The sequence below is a fragment of the Arachis ipaensis genome, chromosome B9, assembly GCF_059453495.1.
Source record: "Arachis ipaensis isolate K30076 ecotype BB chromosome B9, ASM5945349v1, whole genome shotgun sequence".
Taxonomy (NCBI): domain Eukaryota; kingdom Viridiplantae; phylum Streptophyta; class Magnoliopsida; order Fabales; family Fabaceae; genus Arachis; species Arachis ipaensis.
This window is the reverse complement of record NC_142444.1, coordinates 88,077,241-88,102,259: the sequence shown is the minus strand read 5'-3', so window position 1 is coordinate 88,102,259 and position 25,019 is coordinate 88,077,241. Positions and strand designations below refer to the sequence as shown.

The 25,019-nt window shown below is 35.1% G+C and overlaps 1 pseudogene; it reads right to left on the bottom strand.

Moving 5' to 3' along the window:
- Positions 1-12,766: 12,766 nt before the first annotated feature.
- Positions 12,767-25,019, bottom strand: part of LOC107616989 (epimerase family protein SDR39U1 homolog, chloroplastic-like) — a 31,362-nt pseudogene continuing 19,109 nt past the window's right edge.

Here is a 25,019-nt window from a genome sequence, read left to right as displayed (position 1 = left end):
ACAAGCCTTCAATTGATTCAAAAGAATACAAAAGTCATAGGAAAAGACAACTCAATCATTATTAACTTCTCAAGGATAAATCTTTGACTAAAAACTCTGGTAGAGGCAATGAGAAGATAAACAATGCACGAAATTGAAACAAATCAAGCTGACTCGCATAAGAGTGAGATTCACAAGAGAGGAAAACCAAGATCAATGATAATGTTCACAAGATGTAAAAGATCAGTTAAAAACAAGGTCAAGCATGACATTCATGGAGATGGAAGGCTTAAGGAAGACTTTAGTCCGTTTGTAAGAAGAAAGCTGAGTCCAACATTTTCAAAAGAACAACAATGGCATAAACCATGTAGTATGCTAAATCAAACTCAATTCAAAATAAGTTAAGTAAAGCTTATCAAACAAAACTCAACCGAGACAAAAGTGGTAAATCCTTTCTTTTCAAAATTTTGAAAAATATTCCAAATACATAATCAAATGAAGATGTGCATTGGAACTATAGTAAAATTACTAGAAAGTCAATTTGTATTTAAAGAAAGTGCAGTTCCACAAATCAGTAAAGGTACAAGCGAGGTATTAGAAATAAATAGTTGTTAAACGGTTTAAGTAATCTCGAAGTTTCATATATAGATAAGAATATACCTAATCAACAGCAATTTATAAAATCTCAAAAATTGGCTGTGATCACTATCAAGTAAGAGAAAAACTGAATCAACAATTTCTCAAAGAATGGACTCAGAACCCAGAGTTAAAAGACTCAGCGCGTTAAGACAAGTTCAAAGCTATATCAAAGAATACTTGAATCAGGAAGAACTCTAATAGAGAAAGACAGATGTAACAAGGATTCCAAACAAGCATATGCAATTAAGATCAAACAAGAATGCATATGAATAGAGGAATAGAGTTGAAAAATCAAACTACTTTTCAAAAGGATTAGCAAACAAGAACTTCAAATTAGGATATGAAAGAACAGGTCGACTTGAACAGAAATCAAGACAGACAACTGAATAGCCTCGAGAAATAGTTTCCAACGTTCCACCAAAACCCGCGATTCACTTTACTCAAAACTCGTATTTCATCTATGACAACCCATCGGTGCTTCCATATACATAATTCACTAGTATTAAGCCGGCCAAACTTAATATCAGGAATTATGCAATGCAAGACTAACAGCGTTAATCAATAGACCGTCATGTGCATAAAGCTCTAATTCTCGTCATTTGACAAGACCTAATACATGACAAACGCTCAGAGCATGCAATTGAAGCATAGTCAGTCCATTCCTCAGGCTCTACAGGAAGAACTGCTCTGATACCATAATGTAACACCCTAACTACCAAAGCTCACACTTCCGGCTGCGCGACTCTGATAGTTCGGACATTACGACGACTTTATATTATTTAATACTAAAATATGAGCCTGTTTAAAACTTTAAACCGCAATACCGCTCCCAAAGATACTTTCGTTCGATAACGTACATCCATAAATACCATTCAACTTACAACAACTCATAAAGAGTACATCCATATATATATACATAAATATATATAAATAATATTACAAACATAATCCAATACAATTCCTATCCCTCTTACAGAATATATCAAGATAAAGGCGAGGGTACAGTAAACCATAACTAAAACAATACAGAGCATCACAACAACAATTAAATAAGCTCTTCGTAGCTTCTGCGCCCATATCCTGAAAGGGGAAAAATGTAGGGGGGTGAGAACATCATCCTCGAAAGGGTTCTCAGTAGAGGGTTTTTAGGAATTACTGTAATAGGATACATGAAGATAATCGCACCAGCGATTCATAACCGTCTTATGCCTCTTTTCAAAAACAACGGTTTACAATGAAAGTAAAGTCGGAAATCTTTCAGAAAGAAGAACCGTTCAATTTTCAAAAACTCAAAAGCCTTTCAAAACGGTTTATCTAAGCGAAACCAAAATAGCCTTTCATATTTTATTCCAAACCATAAACACAAGACCGAAATCAACCATCAGTTCATCTCATTCCAACCACGGCCCTAGGCCCAAGCAATCCAACCAACAACCAATCACCACAATCCAACAGAGTCCCAGATGCAAACACAGATAGGAAGTTCAAGCACAAACAAACAGTTATTACAAGTAGAACAGTTAGCAATTAATCACATAGGCAAACCAAGTATAATATGCACACCCAACCAATGTCACACAAATGCATATGATGCATGCCTGTCCCTAGTGGCTGATGATATCATCTGTCGGTTATAGAGCCAACCCGACAAGTCCTGGTAGCTAACCATTGGACTGTCCCTCTGTCGTGCATCCCCAACTCGAGTTATACTCATCATAAACTTGATCATAATCATGATCCATATCCATCACCCTCACTGGTGAATATTTATCCATCACCATCACTGGTGAATATTTATCCATCACCATCACTGGTGAATATTTATGGGGGCGAGCTCATCCGGGCCTTTCACAGTGCCCGGCCACACTTACGACATTGGGTTAACAGAGCTTCGAGTCTCAACCTGGAGCACATGGTGGCTAGCCATTGCTACTACCTAGGGAAACCCTCATCTCCAATAGTGGAAGTGCCAAAAATCACAATTATCAATAATTCAGCATATACATGCATTCATTCTCATCCATGGATCAACATCCATCTTAGCCATCCGGCTTACGATTCAGTCCAGAACAAGCCAATATTCATAATCATACATAGCCATTCCGGCTCATAATAAAACAGCACTTCCACATTCAAAATAATCAAATTCATGAAATCGGCATTTAAGCCATAAATCATTTTCTCAATTCATTTCACTTTGAAATCGAGTTTCAACTCTTTTCAGCCTTGGCTTTAAAGACCTCATTTCTCAAATTATCTCAGGCTCATAAGCCAGTTTTACTCAAAGTAAATTCCCTTTTTAAAACAAAGCCGCTCTCGGCATCCTCTTTCCAAGACTTCCAAAACCATGGAAAGTTAAAGATTCAATTTGGGAACAATCAGAATCGCCCATTCCACAATGGGATTTTATAACAAAGTTTCTCGGCAGAGTCCCAAGTCTTTAGGGAAGGCCATCTTACCTCAATTCTTTAAAATTCATTGAAACTCTTAAAATCATAGATTCTCGGTTCAAGTAAATAAAACTGAATTTATTATGAAACCGACCATACAAAATCACAAGTTCCAACCCGGTCCAAAAATCAACTCATTTGAAATGGAACCGGTTCATTTGAATCAAACCGTTTTCAGTTTTCTTTTTGGAACCCATTTTTCCAACTCTTCCAAAATGCCTCAAACTTGATTAATCAATCAAAAGTCTAGGTTCCTTTAAAAATCACTAAAAACTCCTTTTTATATTGAAATCAATATTAGAGCATCATTATTTCCTTCAGTGATTCAAACGGTAAAAATAGTTCAGTTCTAAATAAGCCGAACTCAACGTATAAGGTTCATCAAATAAATTAAGCTGGAAAGCATAAATACCCTCTTAATAAATCGAATAATACAATTTCTCAAATCCAAACCTTTTAAATAACCTTTCAAATAAGACTAAGATTTTATAGAAATTTCGGCAGCACCTCCCCTAAAACTTGGACTTTTGCCACCCGGTTCGGGTCCCAACTAAACCGTTCCTCATTCCTTTTCAACAACACAAAATCAGAAATCAATTCAAATCAAGCTAAATCCAACAATCGCCTCAGTGGCGTATCTCAAGGATACTATTTCAAAATCAACTCAATATCAATCGATTTAACTCATTTCCAAAGCTTTAAAGAATCGATTCAGCAATAAATCATTTGTCCGAAACCAAGTCAATTAAAGTAAACCAGGCTGAACTCAAAAGTGTTCTATCTTTCACATCATCCAAATAATTGAATCGGTTCAAACCAATCCTCAACGGATTAAACTCATATCTCAAATCTTTAAAGAATCAACTTCAGACATTACATTTCACAAAGCCGCACAACAATTCAATCAAACCAACATCCATAGTCATTCGAATCAATCAAATAATACATAAGACAGATACAATCACTAAATACACAATATCTCGCACCAGTATCCATATGTAATAATTCCAATACATAAAGCATAGTTTTTGGAAAGCGCCCCTACCTCAAAACGCAATTCCATAATCCAAACGCGTCACAGGAACCTCCTCTCTTAAACCGAGATCACCAACAACGCAACCTTGGCTCCAAGCCACTCCCGCGGTAACCACAGCAACACTAATCGCGACACATAACAATAGAAACTCAGTCTCATAGCAATTGATGCCGCAAAGCCTTAGTGTATGAAGCCAGAATAGTAACTAGAGAGCTTTCAAATCGAAAACGCTTACCGAATGAAGAAGGAACAGCTGAACCGGAATAGTGGCGGTCTCTGAACCGGTTCAACGGCAGCCCGGCAGCCACCTAAGCGGCAGCGACGACAATTTCCGATCGCGCCAATTGAAACCAACACGCAGTGACTACGGTATTCTCGGAATTCAAAAAGGACAGAAACCTCAAATAAAAACCCTTACCGGAAGAGCGTTCTTCGGCGGCAGAGTCTCGGCCACAGAGCCCATGGTTCAGCAGCAGCAATACTCTCCTAGTGGCCCCATTGCGCAGCAACTCTAAATCGACAGCAACAGCCCTAGCGGACAGAACGGCGCCAAGGATAACCATTAAACAGTGGCAAAATAAAGCAGAACGGAGCAAGAGCAGCAGCTGTTGCAGGTCCTTACCAGGCACAATGGCGCTAGTCCTAGCCTCATCCTCATTTTGCAGCAAGCTCCAACACGGCTCCAGAAATTCTAACAGGGCACGCGGCGGCGCTTTCCTTCTGACACAGCTTGACGGCGGCAAGAATGGTGGCGGTCAAAGTGCAACAGCAACGGAGGTCAAGCGCGGCGGCGGCTCCACACGTGACGGTGACAGCAGCGGCTTCACTTTCCTGCGCACTCTTTCTTCTCCGTTGGTGGCTGTGGGTCGCGCTCCCTTCATTCCACAGTTCTGTCTCCGACGCGGCGCAAGGATGATCAGGGACGACGGCCAGATCTCCAGCGACGGCACGAGGATGCACAGCGGTGGCTTCTGCAGCAGCTCCTCGCAAGCGCTCTCCCCCTTCTCCTCCATCGATGGTGACAATGGCGGCACTGGCGGCGAGGCGCGGCGGGGCACGCTCTCTTCTCTCTTCATTCGGTGCGCCATGGCGGCGGCAAGGCGGCATCTGGACGAGGCGACGGCGGCCGACGGCGACGCCCCTCCTTCCCCTCTTCTTTGACGTTGGTGGCGAACGGCGAGCAGCTCGGTGGTGACGGCGAGGCCCACCGGTGCTAGCTCGCTCCTCCCTCTTCTCCGTTTCCTGCTTCTGCTTCTTTCGTTTCATGGAAAAGGAAAAAGGAAACCGTGTGTGCTATACTGCTTTGGGGGGAGAAAGGAAATTTTGGCTGCAGCTGGGTGAGGGGGAAAAGGGAACCGGGTCGAGTAACGGGTTGCTGGGTTAGGGTTTCATTTTCAAAAGTTAGGGTTAGGGGCATTATGGTAATTTCTGGTAAAATTGTGGACAATATAGTACTTGAAACCCACATTAAATCCAACACTAATTGCATATAGAAAATACTATTTGCTCACCAATTTTACAAATTATTTTCCATAAAATGCCCAAATCAAAATAATTAGAAATAATATAATTAAACCCTTTATTTTCCAAAGTAGCAGTATTAATATTTAAAATATTAATTATTTAATCTAAATTATATAGAAATCCTTATTATTTCACAACTACCAACTTTATAATTTGAATATAGAAAATAATTCAATAATTATAAAACTGGATAATAATCATAACTCATCTCAAATTCAATAAATCAAAACTTGCCTTAATTATCTTTAATAAAATAATCTCTGAAATTAAGGCTATAAATAATTATATGATTTGAGACTTGATCATAATAAGACTTTTCAAAGTTCTGGGTCTTACAGTATGAGATATGAATAATAATGATGATAATGATGAATTGTGATGGTATGAGATACGAATAAGGGTGATGATGATATTAATGAATTATGATTGAAAGATCCATACGGCATACGAGTTTTCTTGGGTAGATGCAGTGGTTTGCCCCCACTTGATCCAGGTTGAGACTCGATACTCTATTAACCTTCCGTGGCAAGGTGTGACCAGGAACTTTAACTCTTCGGAATCCCCCAATGAGATGATAAATGAATGATTATATATATGCATAGACTCTTGGGGATGCATGCACACAGGGATTGTCCAGGGTTCGCTACCAGACATGTCAGGTTTGGATGTATAACTAACAGATGAGTGATGTAAGGATTAATACCGGTCTAGAATTTCTCAATAAAAGAATTTCATTGCAAGCATAGTCTAAACCGACGAGTAACCATCAATCAAAGTTTAAAAGGTTGTCACAATACAAACCAAAATAACCGGGAGTAGAATCTCGGGTCGTTCTCTTTAGGAATTGCAATCAAGTGCTCAATTTATTGGCTATGAAAAATAGGAGTTTTGGATCACAATAAACAAGAAAATTGAATGACAAGAAAGTAAAGAAGCATGCAAGGAATTAAACTCAAAGCAAGTAATCAATGAAAGGGGAATTCAAATGGTTAAAAGGGACCTCTTGACAAGGGTTGAGATTCAAGGAGTCCTATCCTAGTCATTGACCATAAACATAGAAATTGCACTACAAGAAAAACACCCATTCAGATACACTTGAAAATTGTAGCCAAAAGTGAAAAAAAATGATACCTTAGGCTAAGGCTATGCTTTTCGGGCTACGGAGACACTTTAGTGGGAGATGCCTATTCGGCCGTTGCCTATTCTCAAAGGCTACGCTTTTCTACACCAAGGGTAGGCTTTTGGCATTTGGGAATAGGGTGGGATTTTCAGGTGATGCTGTCTAGGACCAAAGGCTACGCTTTTCAGCTTCCATTTTACTAAAATAGGCTACGCTTTTCAATGCTACTGTATCACTTTTGAAACGTAGCCACATTATATACCATAGCTACCATTTATAAGTGTAGCCTTAGGTTCCTCTTTTTTTTTTTTGGTATTCTATAGCTACTGTATATAAGTGTAGCCTTAGGTCCTTTATTGTCTTTTTTATTTTCTGTATATATATATATATATATATATAATAATTACTATTCTAATAATTATTAATACAACATAATATTTAGTAATATGATTACATGTATAATAATTCTGTATTTTTAATTAAACTAGTGTATGTTCTTGTGTCCTGCACGGGATAATACATAAAATTATATAAATTTTTTTATTAAAATTTAAATAAAAAATATCTATAGTAATTATTATTATAAATATTTTATAACTTAAAAATATTAAAAATAATTAATATTTATTTTAATAAATTTAGATTGGTTGAATGGTCAACTCATTTGTCCGTTTAAGCAAGTATTTGGAGTTCAAATCTCGTCTTGTGTGTATAACAGTCCATTAGTTAGCGACAGACCCTTAATAAATAGAGTATCAATATGTGGTGGATTAGTCATCGACTAGTCGAGTTAGGAAATCCGTAGAAAAAAATTGTATTTGTCTTTAAAATAAATTAATTTTTCATTAATAGCAATACTCATGTACTTTTGTCTTTGTTGAAATTTACTTGGGACAATTTTATTTGTTGGTATCGTATTCATTCTTGAAAGTTGAATATGCAGGTAAAAAATATGCAGGTAAAAAATAAATTATAACTTGCAAAAATTATCTCTAGAATTTATTATAATAAATAATAAAACTGTAAAAATTATGTATATATATAAATTAAATTATATTAAATTATAAGATATCTAGATATTTAATCAACCTAATTAATTAGTTTGTAACTGATTTAATTTAATAATTTACAAAAATTGAATAAGCCTTTTTAGAAATATACCAGTCTAAATAATATACATTGAAGATAAGAAATAATATAACTTTCTATTCCTAAAAATTTATTTTATAGCAGATCTGATACCAAAATATTAATCATTATCTTTGGTATAATCTAATTTCACAATTATTTAAACGTTATTTTTATGAAAAAATCACATTATTTATTTTGAAAAAAATATTTACTACTAACTATTATAATTTAAATAGAATATAAAATAGATATTAAACCAATTTCTTTTAATAATTACTCAGTCACAAATATCCATCAAGGACATGAGATTTAAGAGCATACAAAGTAAATATAATATCTATAACTTTTACACTACTACGATAAAATGATTATCATAAGTCTTTTTAGTATAAATTAAACAGAACAACATATAATAATAAAGAAATGATCAAATCTAAAAAAGTTATAGAACACCTATCATACACTACGATTGTTAGTATTGAGAAAATTTTAACCATTTATTCTTTTATTAGCTGTCTTTTTATCTACTCTGCACTTTATCTACGAATATATTAAGAACTAAACCTATACTTCAATCTTTCAAAATCTCATATATTCTTGCCAAATACAATATTATTATGTCTTTTTTCTTTATAGAAACCATTGAATAAAAGAACCGTTAGTAAAAAGATAAGGTTCTCTTATAATATATATAACTTTTATGATAATAAAATAAAAATGAAAAGCATGAAATAATATTGTGTATATTTAAGTTAATTTTAATCTTTTTTAATAACCAGATTTGCCATAATGTAATTGATAAACAATGACAGTTAATACGGATTGGATATGTTTTGAGTATGCTATACATTTTATAATTTTGTATAAAACAATATTAGTTTTAATTTTTATATTTATTATTGGGTATTAAAAATAAAAAGTATTTGTATTGTTAGCATTTTTCAAACCTTCCTCAACTCTTACCGTGATTGGGCCTAAAAGATCACCTACCTCATTGGAAATAAATGTAATCCAATCAGTTTTCATCTGATAGTGCTATACACTCGCATAATCATAGGTGAATTAACTTTAGCTAAATAACAATATGGTATTTAGTTACTACATAAATATTTTTATATATAGAATTATCAATCAATTATGTATAGCTTCTCATGAAAATAATACAACATGGGTATTGTTTGTTAGGTAAAAGATAACAAATTGACAAAGAAAATTAATAACAATGGGTATATTCATTTTAAAAAATATTTTTCTATGTAATACTATAAAAAATATCATGGTCACCCTGAATTATTAGAGGTTCAACTTCCATCGACAGTAGTAGAATGCCTAAGTTGAGACATTTTCAAACTATAATATTTATCAAACAAATAATTAATGAAACACTCATCCATACCTTCTCATTTTGAGTACATTTATACATAAAAAAAAAGCTGAAATAGCAAAAGCGATAAAAATAATAATTTTTATAATTTTGTGTGGTTATCTATATATAGAAGACCAAAAGACCATGATTATCTAACAAAATTAATTTTATTTATTGCATTCAATTTGAATAATTAAAAAATTATCTTATTTTAATTTAGTCTTCAATTCACATGATTTAAATTTAGCTTAATAAATATGATTTGATTTAATTATTAGTGAAAAATATCTCGAGAATCTATTTTATTCATAGATTTATTATTTTAATAATTAATTAATTAATATAATCTAATTAATTAATATAGATAATTAGTATATTTAATTTTATTTAATAAATTAAAAAAATAAATTAAAAAAATAAATTAAAAAATACTAATAGAATATTAAAAGAAATAAATTAAAAAATACTACCAAATTAAATTGATATAAATTATAATAAATTATGTGATATTTAAATATCTAATCAAATTAATTAGTTGATATAGTTAATTTATCATAATAAATTATATTTAATGAGTTAACAGAAACAAATTGCTAAACACTCTCATAAACATGTCACGTCAACTCCATCATTAAGCGTAGAAACCTGATTTTCATATAATAGAATAGATAATAAATAGAATATATGAGAATAAGATATGTGACCTATTTTAATTATGAAATTGGTATTATCTAATAGATTTTTTCTGAATTCTTATTGCTTATTTGTTGCTAATTTTTACGTAATTACTTAATAATTTTCGCTTATGAAACTATCAACTACCTAATATTATGATTTAATTAATAAAAATGATGACATTAATATTTTTTCATAAGTCTTGTTATTATTTATAGTTAGAAAATAGCCATAAATAAATTTATTTCCTTAATAAATGTTAATTTTGTCATCAAATTCTATATTACCTTTAAAATTTTAGCGTAATTGAGTTTAATTTCTATATTTTGAAATGAATTTACACGGAAAAATTAATATGTAAATCACATTATTATTACAAAATTATTTTTTTAATATAATTAATGGTGCTTATTTGAACCATTAAATTTAGCTTCTAACGATATTAAAGTCAACCTATTTTATTATCTTGTGCCTTCAAAGAATTTACCCGACTGACATAAAAATATAACAATTGAAAAAAATTATTACAATGGGTATATTCATTTTAACAAATATTCTTCTATCTAATACTATTAAAAAAATACATTGGCCACTTTGAATTGCTACAGGTCAACTTCTATCTACAGTAGTAAAATGTCTAAATTGAGATATATTCATCAAAAAATAATCAATAAAATACTCATCCATACTTTCTCATTTTAGGTACATTTATATATAAAAGAAATTATATATAAAGAAAAAAAAAAGAAGAAAAGAAGAGTTGAAAACTTGAAATAGCAAGAGCGATAAAAATCACGATTCTTATAATTCTGTGTGGCCATATATATATAGTAGACCAGACAACTATCATTATCTAACAAAATTAATTTGTATTTATTGCACTCAACTTGAATAAGTAAGAAATTATATTATTTTAATTTAGTCATTAATTCACATAATTTGAATTTAGCTCAATATATATGATTTGATTTGATTTAATTATTAGTTGAAAATATCTCAATTGCCTATTTTATTCATAGATTTATTATTTTAATGACTAATAAATTAATCAAATTAATTAATTAGTACACACAATAAATTTAGTTTAATAAATTAAAAGAAATAAATTAAAAAATACTAACAGAATATTAAAATAAATAATTTAGGAAATATTACCAAATCAAATTGATATAAATTATAATAAATTATATATCTAATCAAATCAATTAGTTAATATAGTTAGTTTATCATAAAAACTTTTATTTAATGAGTTAAAAGAAATAAATCGGGAAATACTCTCAGAAGCATGCCACGTAAGCTCCATCCTTAAGTGTAGAAATTCGATTTTTATATAATAGAATAGATAGAATAGATGAGTTAAATATTATAAAATAAAAATAAATACATAATTATACTAAATAATTTCTTTAAATAATAAAAATTATCTCTAACCAAAATATATTTATAATAATGATCCAAAAGTATTAGAATAAAGTTAATTGTGAGTATTCATACATCTCACACTAAAGTGAGCATAGCCATATCAAAATAACTATGATACCACTTAGAATTTACTAGTAATACTCTACCAAAAACATATCCTACATAAGTATGTTCTAATAAAAGTCATTAGTAGTCAACCATACATGTATCCATTTCCAACACTACTCTATCTTAGCCAATAAACCACAATAATAATCAGCTTAATCTTCATTATCATCCTCAATATTATCCTGCATAATTGATGGGTGAAAATTGGATTTCCACACAAACTCACCGGTAAGTGTACCGGGTCGCATCAAGTAGTAATAACTCACTTAGAGTGAGGTCGATCTCACAGGGATTGATGGATCAAGCAACTTTAGTGGGTGACTAGTTTAGTCAAGCTAACAGTATTGAGTGAGAATTGATGCAGCCGAAAGTAAATTGTAGGAATTATAAATTGCAGAAAGTAAATTTGACAGAATCTTAAAGAGCAAGGAATGTAAACTGCTGAAGCTTAAATGACAAGAAAGGTAAAGTGCAGTAAATGTAAAGGAAATTAGGTACGGAAAATTTAAAAGAAGCAGTAGATCCAAACTCAGAGCAATTGCAGAAGCTTAAAATTGCATGAAAGTAAATTGAGAGCAATTGGAACAGAAAAGTAAAATTGACAGAAATGAAATTATAGTAGAGGATTGCAGAAATTGAAATTGCATAAACTGAATTCAATATAATAGAAAGTGCAGAAAAGAAAAGTGTATCAAGGAGAGCCTTCTATTCTATCCTACTCCTACTCCTACTGCTGCCTACTACTATTGCAGCCTAACCGAGCTCTCCTCTTTTTTGAAATACAACTGATGCTTTTATATAGGCTTTACAAAATGAAAATGAAATTGCAAACAAATTACAAATCAAATGAAATTCCTATTCTACCTATCTCTTGTGCCTTTGAGTGATGTTAATGGGCTCTGCTTGCTTTGGAGCTTCAATGGTCTTGGAATCAGCTAAAGTGAACCACAATTCTGCTCCCTGGAGAACGTTGCGTTCATTTAGAGAACGGAGCGTTCGGACACCCACGCGTATGCGTGCTGTACACTTGCGCGTCCCTGGTGTTTTGGCTCATCGACGCGTACGCGTCACTTGCGCGTACGCGTCCCTTACATCGTTCACAAAACGAATGTAGTGTTCATGCAACGAACGCTCCTCACGCGTATGCCCCCTTTGCGCGTGCGCGTGGATGATGAAACTTCACTTCTGCGCCTTGGCATCACGTACGCGTCTATGCCAATCTCCCATAATATCACATCGACGCGTGCGTGCCATGCACGCGTGCGCGTCGGTGACCAATCTCAAATTCAGTTTCTGAAAGTATCGCAAGCATTCACTCAGACTGAACGTAGCGTTCGTTGTATGTGAACACTGATCCTTGATACACGCGGGCGCGCCATGCGTTCATACACGTGGATCTCCAAAATTGCTTTTCCGTGCGGAGGCGTCTGGTACGCGTGCGCGTCCCTGTGAACGTAGCGTTTTTTATTTGAACGTAGCGTTACTCTGCACTGCTCCTCTTTTCTCTCCATTTTTTCACCTGAAATCAACCAAACATGAAATCAAAGCCTTGGCATAATCATTAAATCTTACATCATTCATATTATCAACTAAATCTTGCAAGAAATCTAATGAAAATGCATAAAATTAACAATATTTGATTGAATCAAGACAAACATGAAATTCTCACTCAAACACTTACTTATTGCCTAAAAATGCATGAAAACCAAGTAAAAACTAATGAAAAAGGCTTGTGACACTAGCCTAAGATGACTTGTTATCAATAATTATATAGAAAAGTAATTATTAGAAAAATATTCATAATGACATTCGCAATTATAAAAATTAAAAAATCAAACTCAAAACTATCAATGACTGATATCATTAATTCACTTCTGCCTTCTTTCTTTTTTACTAAATGCTGGCCACACTTGCAAAGATATATATGAACATGGTAATCAAATCACACAAGTCAGAATCCAAAATTGCACCATCCAAACTATCTATGCTAGCCAATGTTCTATATCCACTAATTTTTGGTTTTCCAAAATTTTAATAAATTTCGCTTTGGAGATATGAGAGTTAAGAGTTCACCTTCATAGGAGGGATTTATCAATGCTTTATATATTAAATTAACAATGTCAACCAAATGAATTCAGAAAAACTTGTACAAAAAGAAAGGAAAATAACTTAATTATGGCGCCTTTCTAAAATTAAGTCGCAACCAGGAACCAATCAATAACAGCTAGAAGATGTGGGACATACCATTGTTTCCAGAGCCTATAGGTCCATCAGCAAACATCTTGAAGAGAGGTATCATTTTAGCTGTAGAAGATTAAACACAGAAAAATATAATGAATTTTAGGAACCTTAGATTATATTTGATGTTGAATCATAAATTCAAGCAGTTACAGTATAATACCTAGTGCTCTACCATCTTTACCAAGAACAACACCAATGCGAATTAGAGCTACTCTAACATCCCCTTTTACTTTTGAGGCTGTTGATTCCCATTCTCGACATACTTGAAAAGATAAGACAACATCCGTCAATGTAACCTATAATGCAAGAGATGGTATATATCGCGAAATGCTCCATTAATTTGAATAACAACTGATGTGCTAATCAGTTAGTATTCAAGTTTAATAGTATTTCAGGTGAAAATGTAAATGACTGTATATCTTCATAAAACCTGCTGAGTAACACTCAGAATATTCTTTCGAGTTTCTATAATTTTAATATCTTGCATTCTCTGCAATAGTATCAACAAACATCTGTTCATACCTCGACCAAGTAATCATTTCCTGATGAACTTTGTTCATCAAACACTTGTGTTTCACTGGTGCCTGAACAGTGAAAAGAAGTGAAAGACATTTTATATTTAAAATCATGCATACTTCTCTATCAATTCAAGTGATTCTAAAGAGTGCACCAAAGGAGTTAACAACCAATAAGCAAGAAAATAATCGACCAGTAGAGAAGAAGATTTGGCATATGAACAAACCATAGTAACCAACAGCTATTGCACTAACGAAAACTTTAGGTCGAATATCCTTTGGCGCACTGTTAATCAATTCTACAACCTTTGCTATTAAATGGATAGGTCAGAGGAAAAATGATGAACGAATTTTTGCTAGTAAAGAATTCAAAAATAAATCCTCGTTGCAAGTATAGTTTCTAAACCAACAATAATCCTTTCATACAAAAACTTGTTTGTCACTTAAAACTAATAAAAATAAACCGAAGTATTTAAACCTTGGGTCATCTCTCAAGGAATTGCAGGGACGTGTATTTATTATTGGTTATGGAAGATTATCTTTTTGGGGTTTTTGAATAAGGAACAAGAAAAATAAATTGCAAAAAAGTAAATTAATAATTAAGAAAACTCATCGCAAGGTATGAGAATTAGACGTCCTATCCTAGTTATCCTTATCAATTGTGATGATAATTGTTCATTGCTCCCATTTAGTTAATCCTTACTAAATAAAGGAAAGTCAAGTGGACTAATCAATTTGATTCCTCAAGTCCTAGTCAATTCCTAAGAAAAGACTAGCTTTAAAGGGATCCAAACCAACCAGCAAATTCCAATCATCAATCAACAAAGGAGTTTGATAACTCAAGTATCTCCAATTACTCAACCAAAGCCAAAAAAAGAAAAATCTAAATTAAATTAAAAGCATCAACAACATAAATAAAAGAAAGCAATCATAAATCTGAAATACCTCAAATTGCATTAAATAAAGAAATCAAATCTAACATGGAGTTCATAAACCAAATTGGGGAAATAAATAAACTAGAATGCTAGAATAAATAAAAGTAGAAGAGAAACTGAATTAAAGGAACATTGAACCTGGAATTGAGAAGAAATAAACCTAAAACTAAGAGAAATCCTAAAACCTAAGAGAGAGGAGAGAACCCCTCTCTCTAGAAACTACATCTAAAACCTAAATTGTGAATAATGAAAAAAGTGTCTGAATGAATGATTGATTCTCCCAGTCTACAGCTTCTATTATGTGTTTTCTGGGCCGAAAACTGGGTCAAAAATAACCCAGAAATCACCCCCAGCGATTTCTGATACGTCCAGCACGTGGCTCTGTCACGCGTACGCGTGATCCACGCGTGTGCATCGCCTAACAGCAGGGCAACTATGGAAAATTATATATCATTTTGAACCTTAGATGTTAGCTTTCCAACGCAACTGGAACCGCCTCATTTGGACCTCTGTAGCTCAAGTTATGGTCGATTTAATACGAAGAGGTCAGGCGGGACAGCTCAGCAATTCCTTAAGTTTCTTGTATTCCTTCCACTTTTGCATGCTTCCTTTCCATCCTCTAAGCCATTCCTACTCTATGAACCCTGAAAGCACTTAACACACATATCAAGGCATCGAATGGTAATAAAAGAGGATTAAACATAGCAAAATTAAGGCCAAAGAAGCATGTTTTCAATCATAGCACAAAATTAGGAAGGAAAATGCAAAACATGTGAATTCTATGAATAAGTATGAGAATAGTGGATAAAATCCACTCAATTAAGCTCAAAATGTACCACGAAATAGTGGTGCATCAAATCTCCCCACAGTTAAACATTAGCATGTCCTCATGCTAAGCTCAAGAGAAACTATAAGAGTGAAGGCAAAATGGTGGAACTTATGCAATGCAACCTATCTATATGAATCCAACTACATGCAAAAATATTTCTACCTACTTGATTAAAAGTAAACAAGTTCTTCAAGACAAACATAAATCAGATTCCACTAATTCAAATCATACAATCAAAGACAAGTAAACTTGTATGAAGGTAGCTCATGAAAGCAGGGAACATAGAATCAAGCATTGAACCCTCATAGGAAGTGTACATACACTCTAATCTCTCAGGTGTCTAGGATGAATCACTCCACTCTTCTCTAATAATGATTTCTAAACTTTGTTCTTCATCTAACCAATCAACAAATATTTAGTATACCAATGTAAACATCATGAGGTCTTTTCAGGGTTGTAATGGGGCTAAGGTAAGGGAGGGGATATATACATGTATGGCTAAGTGAGCTATAAATTAAATCTTTGACTAACCTAAGCTTTCACCTAACACACACACACTTTATGTAATTCCAAAATCATGCCTAGCTACCCAAAATTCCCACTTTTGCATCACATACTCATGCATCAACTTTTCTTTGATTTTATCACATATGCATTGATCCTTTATTAAATTTAACATTGGGGTAATTTTATCTCCTATTTATTTATTTATTTATATTATATATATATATATATATATATATATATATATATATATATATTTTTTTTTTCTTTTTCTTTTTCTCTCTTTTTTTTTTCTTTTTGAATCATAAAAGCAAATATAACATATCAATGCACATGAATTTTTTTAATTTTTCTGGTCTTACATGAGTAGGTACCCAAATTCCTAATATTTTATCAATGAAACACTGTACACTTTCATCAACCCAAGTTCCACAGTTTCCCACACTTAATTGATACACAATCTCTAACTTAAGCTAACCAAAGATTCACTTGGGGTAATTAATTATTTTTCCGCTTAAGGCTAGTGATGTTGTAAAATATAGAACAAAAGGGGATTAAAAGGCTCGAGGTGGCAAACAAAGGTGATTGAAAGGGTAGGCTATTTGGGATAAGTGAGCTAGTAACAAATGATGGCCTCAATCATATGCAAGCATGTAAATATACTAAACAATGGATATATAGAATGGAACAAAATATAGATTATAATCATAGAGAAAGAAACACACAAGAATAAAATATTATGGTTAAATAATGTAACCGTGTAATTAAGCTCAAATTCTCACAGGTTGTGTGTTCTTAGCTATTAACCATGTTCCAGATTACAATCCACAAACAAGTTTAACACAAATTTTCAATTTAAATTAGTAAAATGCTAAAAAAATAGGGTCTTGAAAAGAAACTCATTACTTTAACCAAGCAGTGGTAAAATATGCACAAAATTAAGAAAACATGCAATCAAACATGCAAATGCAACAACTAACTACAAGAAAATTAAATAATGGTGTTGAAAAGAAGGTAACTAACCCACGAAAGTCAGTATCGACCTCCCCACACTTAAAGATTGCACCGTCCTCGGTGCATGCTAGATGTGCAAGTGGACGGGTTGCTCCAATTGTTGTGTTTCTCCTAAAGAATATGCGTATGGACGTGTCTGTTGCCCCATGTAAATGTCTTCCGGTTCTCTTCCCGGTGGCCATCCTGAAAGAAGAGAAAAGGGAAGAAAAGTAACCCAAAAATAAAGATAGGAAACAAATAAAATATGGTTGGGTTAATGCCAAATAATGAGGGTCTCAAGTACATGGTAGCTACAACATGAAATTGAGAAAATAGTGGAAGCAAATGGCATATCAATTTTGCAAAAATTTGCAACAAAGGAGAAGAGATAGTAGGTAATGAAAGACAGTATAAACTCAGGTCAATGCGAAAGTAATACAAGTATCATAAAAGATTACCATTGACTTAAATAATATTACCCAACAGTGTAAAACAAGTCACTAAGCACCAAAATAATACCAGAAAATATACAACAGTTGAATAAGAACATTTAACACCAATGGTAAAATAATAAACTTAGAAAAGAAAATAAATCATGCACAAGATGAAAATGCAATGAATGAGAGTATGCAAATGTAATAACAAAAATAGAATGAAAGAGAATAAGGATGAGAAGTTAAAGAGATGAAGAAGAAGAGAGTGAGAAAGGAGGAAGAAAAAAGGAGAAAAGAGATAAGAAAGGAGAAAGGAATGAAAAACGGGACGTGACGTGCGCGCGCAGGACACGCGTGCGCGTGAAAACTGTATTCACCATGCGATTCGTACGCATCGCCCACGCGTACACGTGGGTGGTCTGAAAGCAAAAGGACGTGCACGCATCAGGGACGTGTACGGTTGAGAACCCGCGCGGCTCCAGCACCATGGCATCATAACTCTTTGTTCAAGCACCTTTTTACGCCGATTTGCAATCCCACGCGTACGCGTCAGGGATGCTTACGCGTGGATTGGAAAAAACTCTGGTGACGCGTACGCGTGCAGTACGCGTACGCGTGGGTTGGTTTGTGCGCCAGGCACGCGTCGTTCTAGCAGGACTCTCTGCCTATTTGCGCATACACATACGACGTTTGCGCGTCGTGGACGCTTGCGCGTCGTGGACGCTTGCGCGTCGTGGACGCTTGCGCGTCGAGTGCCATTTTTTTATGCGAAATGCAGAATACAGAATGCAGATGCTGATGCAAACATGATGAATGAACACTAATAAAAATAGAATAAAGTAAAACTAAGAACAAAACAAAATTAAATAAAGCTAAGACTGAAAAAGAACGATCATACCATGGTGGGTTTTCTCCCACCTAGCACTTTTAGTTAAAGTCCTTAAGTTGGACATTTGGTGAGCTCCTTGTCATGGTGGCTTATGCTTGAACTCATCCAGGAATCTCCACCAATGTTTGCAATTCCAATAGCCTCCGAGATCCCAAACTAGGCGCATAAAGCCTTCAAGCAAGTCAAAGCAAGTGACAAGGCCCCAAGAGTGTTAACTGTTGGAATGAATTCCGGGGTCCCAAACTTTGCTTTTACACCCGTCTTCATGTTGATCATCATTTTTCCACTTGGGTGGTGAGCAATCGGAATTCTCACTGAGACATCCAAATAACTTCCGAGACCCATTCAATCGAGCTCTACACCAATCCTTGTACTTCAATACGGAGCGTGGAACCTTGTTGAACCTTGTAGGACAACTCCAACCACTAACCATCTCCCTCTTACTCTTAAAGCCACAAAGAGCTCTAAGTTGACCATCCGTTTCCAGTAAAGCATATTCAAGTGGGCTAATTAAGCTTAGAGATGAAAGATTTACCCACTTGAATGAAGGAATGGATGGTGATGGCTTTGGGGGAGAGGTTTCCAATAACTTTGGCAAGGTAATTTCCAGCTCCATTCCCTTGAGCTCTTCTTTGACAACTCCCGCCTCTTTGCAAGCCTCTTCAACTTCAACCGCTTCCTCTTGGTAGCTTTCTTCCAATTCAATCTCTTCTTCATTGCCTACCAAAGGCATGGGAGGATGTGCTTCTTCTTCTTTAATCTCCATCTCTTGATCAACCTCTGCAAAGTCTTCAACCATGATATGCCTTGGAGGTTGTACACCCTCCTCGACATCAACATCAAACACCTTGGAAGGAGGCTCTATGATTGGAATTTTCCATGGAGATTCTGCATCTCCCAAGTCTTCAACACTTCCTTTTCTTCGATCATTTCGGCTTTCTCCATTTGCTCTAATAAAAACTCGAACTCCTTCTTGATGTCGTCCTTCACCAATTCTTCAACTACTCCTTCATCTTCAAGAGTCTCTGCTACCTCCACCTTTTGAACCTCCGCTTGCTTCTTTTGAAGTATAGATGCATGAATCTGATCCATTAAGTCCCCTAGACGATCCCCTCTCTCTTGTTCTATGTCAATAGCATAATTGGGATCATGTTGCTCTTGGATTGATGGATATGGATGCTCTTCCATAGCGGGTGGTGGTGTACAAGAGCTTGTGGGTTGAGTATTCGAGGTAGAGAATTGATCCATGCGGGATATAAGAGCTTGGATAGTAGAGGTTATACCAGTGAAAGCAGAGGTAATTGTGGTTTGAAGCTCTATTTGCCTTTGGCAAATAACATTAAGGGTGTTGTCATCCAGTGGAGGTTCGGGTGGATAGGAGGATTCATTATTTTGGAGAAAGGGTTCATAATAGGAAGGTGGTTCATCTTGATAAGGATATGAAGATGGTTCATTTTCATAGGGATATTGAGGTGGTGATTCTTGGGAGTAATTGGGTTGGAATTGTGGTGGTTCTATGTATGGTTCATTTGGTTCATAAGGTGGTTGGTATGGTGGATATAGGTTAGGGTCATATGGAGGTGAATGGTGGAAAAGGGACTTGTGAGTATGGTGGTTCAGAGTTATGTTGAGGAGGTGGTTCATAAGCACATGGTGGGGCTTGTTGGTAACTACAAGGGTGTCCACCATGTTCATCATCTTGGTACGCACCGTGGAATGGCTCTTGACCATAGTAATTTGGTGGAGGTTGGTTGTCACGGAAAGGTCCACCATAACCATTGTCTTGGTATGCATCATAGAATGGTTGTTGGTTATAGCGCCTTGGAGGGGGTTGTTGCCAAGAGGGTTGATCAAATCCTTGTGGCTCCTCCCATCTTTGATTGTTCCAACCTTGATGCATGTTATCATTATAGCTTCCATTCCCTACAACATAATTAGAACCAAACTCATAGTGACAGGGGTGAGAATTCATAGTAGCTAAAAATAAAAACTAATAAAAATAAGCAGCTAAGTCCTAAAACTAACAAAGACTAACAAATAAGCAAAAAGCAAATATTTACAATAACCAATAATAAGGCACACGTTTGCAATTCTCCGGCAACAGCGCCATTTTGATGAACGGATTTTTGCTAGTAAAGAATTCACAAATAAATCCTCGTTGCATGTATAGTTTCTAAACCAACAATAATCCTTTCATACAAAAACTTGTTTGTCACTTAAAACTAATAAAAATAAACCGAAGTATTTAAACCTTGGGTCATCTCTCAAGGAATTGCAGGGAGGTGTATTTATTATTGGTTATGGAAGATTATCTTTTTGGGGTTTTTGAATAAAGAACAAGAAAAATAAATTTCAAGAAAGTAAATTAATAATTAAGAAAACTCTTGGCAAGGTATGAGAATTAGACATCCTATCCTAGTTATCCTTATCAATTGTGATGAGAATTGTTCATTGCTCCCACTTAGTTAACCCTTACTAAATAAAGGAAAGTCAAGTAGACTAATCAATTTGATTCCTGAAGTCCTAGTCAACTCCTAAGGAAAGACTAGCTTTAGAGGGATCCAAACCAACCAGCAAATTCCAATTATCAATCAACAAAGGAGTTTGATAACTTAAGTGTCTCCAATTACTCAATCAAAGCCAAAAGGAGAGAAATATAAATTAAATTAAAAGCATCAACAACATAAATAGAAGAAAGTAATCATAAATCTGAAAGACCTCAAATTGCATTAAATAAAGAAATCAAATCTAAAATGGAGTTCAAAAACCAAATTGGGAAAATAAATAAACTAGAATGCTAGAATAAATAAAAGTAGAAGAGAAACTGAATTAAAGGAACATTGAACCTGGAATTGAGAAGAAATAAACCTAAAACTAAGAGAAATCCTAAAACCTAAGAGAGAGGAGAGAGCCTTTCTCTCTAGAAACTACATCTAAAACCTAAATTATGAATAATAGAAAAAATGTCTGAATGAATGATTGATTCTCCCACTCTACAGCTTCTATTCTGTGTTTTCTAGGCCAAAAACTGGGTCAAAAATAGCCCAGAAATCGCCCCCAGCAATTTCTGATACGTCCAGCATGTGGCTCTGTCACGCGTACGCGTCGTGCACGCATATGCATGGATTGAACTTTCGCCAGGTCATGCGTACGTGTGATCCACACGTGCGCGTCGCCTAACAGCACGACTGGTACACAGAATTGTGATCGCATACTTCTCACACAACTCCATGCAGCTGACCAGCAAGTGCACTGGGTCGTCCAAGTAATACCTTACGGGAGTAAGGGTCGATCCCACGGAGATTGTCGGTTTGAAGCAAGCTATGGTCATCCTTGTAAATCTCAGTCAGGCAGATTCAAATGGTTATGAGATTTTGATAATTGAAATATAATTAAAACAGAAAATAAGATAGAAGCACTTATGTAATTCATTGGTGGGATTTTAGATAAGCGTATGAAGATGCTTTGTTCCTTCTGAACCTCTGCTTTCCTATTGCCTTCATCCAATCATTCATACTCCCTTCCATGGCAAGCTGTATGTTGGGGGATCACCGTTGTCAATGGCTACCGTCCGTCTTCTCAGTGAAAATGGTCCAAATGTGCTGTCACCGCACGGCTAATCATCTGTCGGTTCTCACTCATGTTGGAATAGGATCTATTGATCCTTTTGCATCTGTCATTACGCCCAACACTCGCAAGTTTGAAGCTCGTTACAGTCATCCCATCCCAGATCCTACTCGAAATACCACAGACAAGGTTTAGACTTTCCGGATCTCAAGAATGGCCGCCAATAATTCTAGCCTATACCACGAAGGTTCTAATCTTAGATTAGAAACCCAAGAGATATGCACTCAAGCTATTGTAGATAGAACGAAGGTGGTTGTCAGGCACGCGTTCATAGGTGAGAATGATGATGAGTGTCACGGATCTTTACATTCATCATGTTGAAGTACGAGTGAATATCTTGGAATAAGAATAAGCTTGAATTGAATAGAAAACAGTAGTACTTTGCATTAATTCATGAGGAACAGCAGAGCTCCACACCTTAATCTATGGGGTGTAAAAACTCCAACGTTGAAAATACATAAGTGAAAATAGGGTAGACATGGCCGAGTGGCCAGCCTTCCATGGAGGTCTCAGAACGTAAAAGTTACATAATGTGTTCCAGAGATGAAAATACAATAGTAAAAGGTCCTATTTATAATGAACTAGTAGCCTAGGGTTTACAGAAATGAGTAATTAATGCAGAAATCTACTTTCGGGCCCACTTGGTTTGTGCTTGGACTGAGTATTGAAGCTTTCACATGTAGAGACTTTTTTTGGAGTTAAACGCTAACTCTGGTGCCAGTTTGGGCGTTTAACTCCATCTTTTATGCCAGTTCTGGCGTTTAACGCCAGAATAGGGTAGAAAGTTAGCGTTTAAACGCCAGTTTGCGTTATCAAAACTTGGGCAAAGTATGGACTATTATATATTTCTGGAAAGCCCAGGATGTCTATTTTCCAACGCAATTGAGAGTGCACCAATTGGGCTTTAATAGCTCCAGAAAATCCATTTCGAGTGCAGGGAGGTCAGAATCCAACAACATCTGCAGTCCTTTTTTAGCCTCTGAATTAGATTTTTGCTTAGGTCCCTCAATTTCAGCCAGAAAATACCTGAAATCACAGAAAAATACACAAACTCATAGTAAAGTCTAGAAATGTGATTTTTATTTAAAAACTAATAAAAATATAATAAAAAGTAACTAAAACATACTGAAAACTACCTAAAAATAATGCCAAAAAACGTATAAATTATCCGCTCATGACAACACCAAACTTAAATTGTTGCTTGTCCCCAAGAAACTAAAAACAAGGTAGGATAAAAAGAAGACAATATACAATGAATTCCGAAAACATCTATGAAGATTAGTTTTAATTAGATGAGCGGGACTCTTAGCTTTTTGCTTCTAAACAGTTTTGGCATCTCACTTTATCCTTTGAAGTTTAGAATGATTGGCATCTAAAGGAACTCAGAATTCAGATAGAGTTATTGATTCTCCTAGTTCAGTATGTTGATTCTTGAACACAGTTACTTTATGAGTCTTGGCCATGACCCTAAGCATTTTGTTTTCCAGTATTACCATCGGATACATAAATGCCACAGACACATAACTGGGTGAACCTTTTCAGATTGTGACTCAGCTTTGCTAGAGTCCCCAGTTAGAGGTGTCCAAAGCTCTTAAGCACACTCTTTTGCTTTGGACTATAACTTTAACCGCTCAGTCTCAAGCTTTTCACTTGACACCTTCACGCCATAAGCACATGGTTAGGGATAGCTTGGTTTAGCCACGTAGGCCAGGATTTTATTCCTGTGGGCCCTTCTGATGAGCGGATAATTTATACGCTTTTTGACATTGTTTTTAGTATGTTTTTAGTAGAATCTAGTTACTTTTAGGGATGTTTTCATTAGTTTTTATGTTAAATTCACATTTCTGGACTTTACTATGAGTTTGTGTGTTTTTCTGTGATTTCAGGTATTTTCTGGCTGAAATTGAGGGAGTTGAGCAAAAATAAGATTCAGAGGTTGAAGAAGGACTGCTGATGCTATTGGATTCTGACCTCCCTGCACTCAAAGTGGATTTTCTGGAGCTACAGAACTCGAAATGGCGCGCTTCCAATTGCGTTGGAAAGTAGACATCCAGGGCTTTCCAGCAATGTATAATAGTTCATACTTTGCCCGAGTTTAGACGACGCAAACTGGCGTTCAACGCCAGCTCTCTGCCCAATTCTGGCGTTCAGCGCCAGAAACAAGTTGCAAAGTGGAGTTCAATGCCCAAAATGGCACAAAAGCTGGCGTTCAACTCCAGAAAGAGCCTCTACACGTTTAACATTCAAGCTCAGCCCAAGCACACACCAAGTAGGCCTCGGAAGTGGATTTATGCATCAATTACTTACTTCTGTAAACCCTAGTGACTAGTTTATTATAAATAGAACTTTTTATCATTGTATTCGCAGTCTTGGTTACTCCGGTTCCCCTCTGGGGCCGAGACCAATGAACTCCATTATCACTTATGTATTTTCAACGGTAGAGTTTCTGCACTCCATAGATTAAGGTGTGGAGCTCTGCTGTTCCTCAAGGATTAATGCAAAGTACTACTGTTTTCTATTCAATTCAACTTATTCCGCTTCTAAGATATATTCATTCGCACTTCAACCTGAATGTGATGAACGTGACAATCATCATCATTCC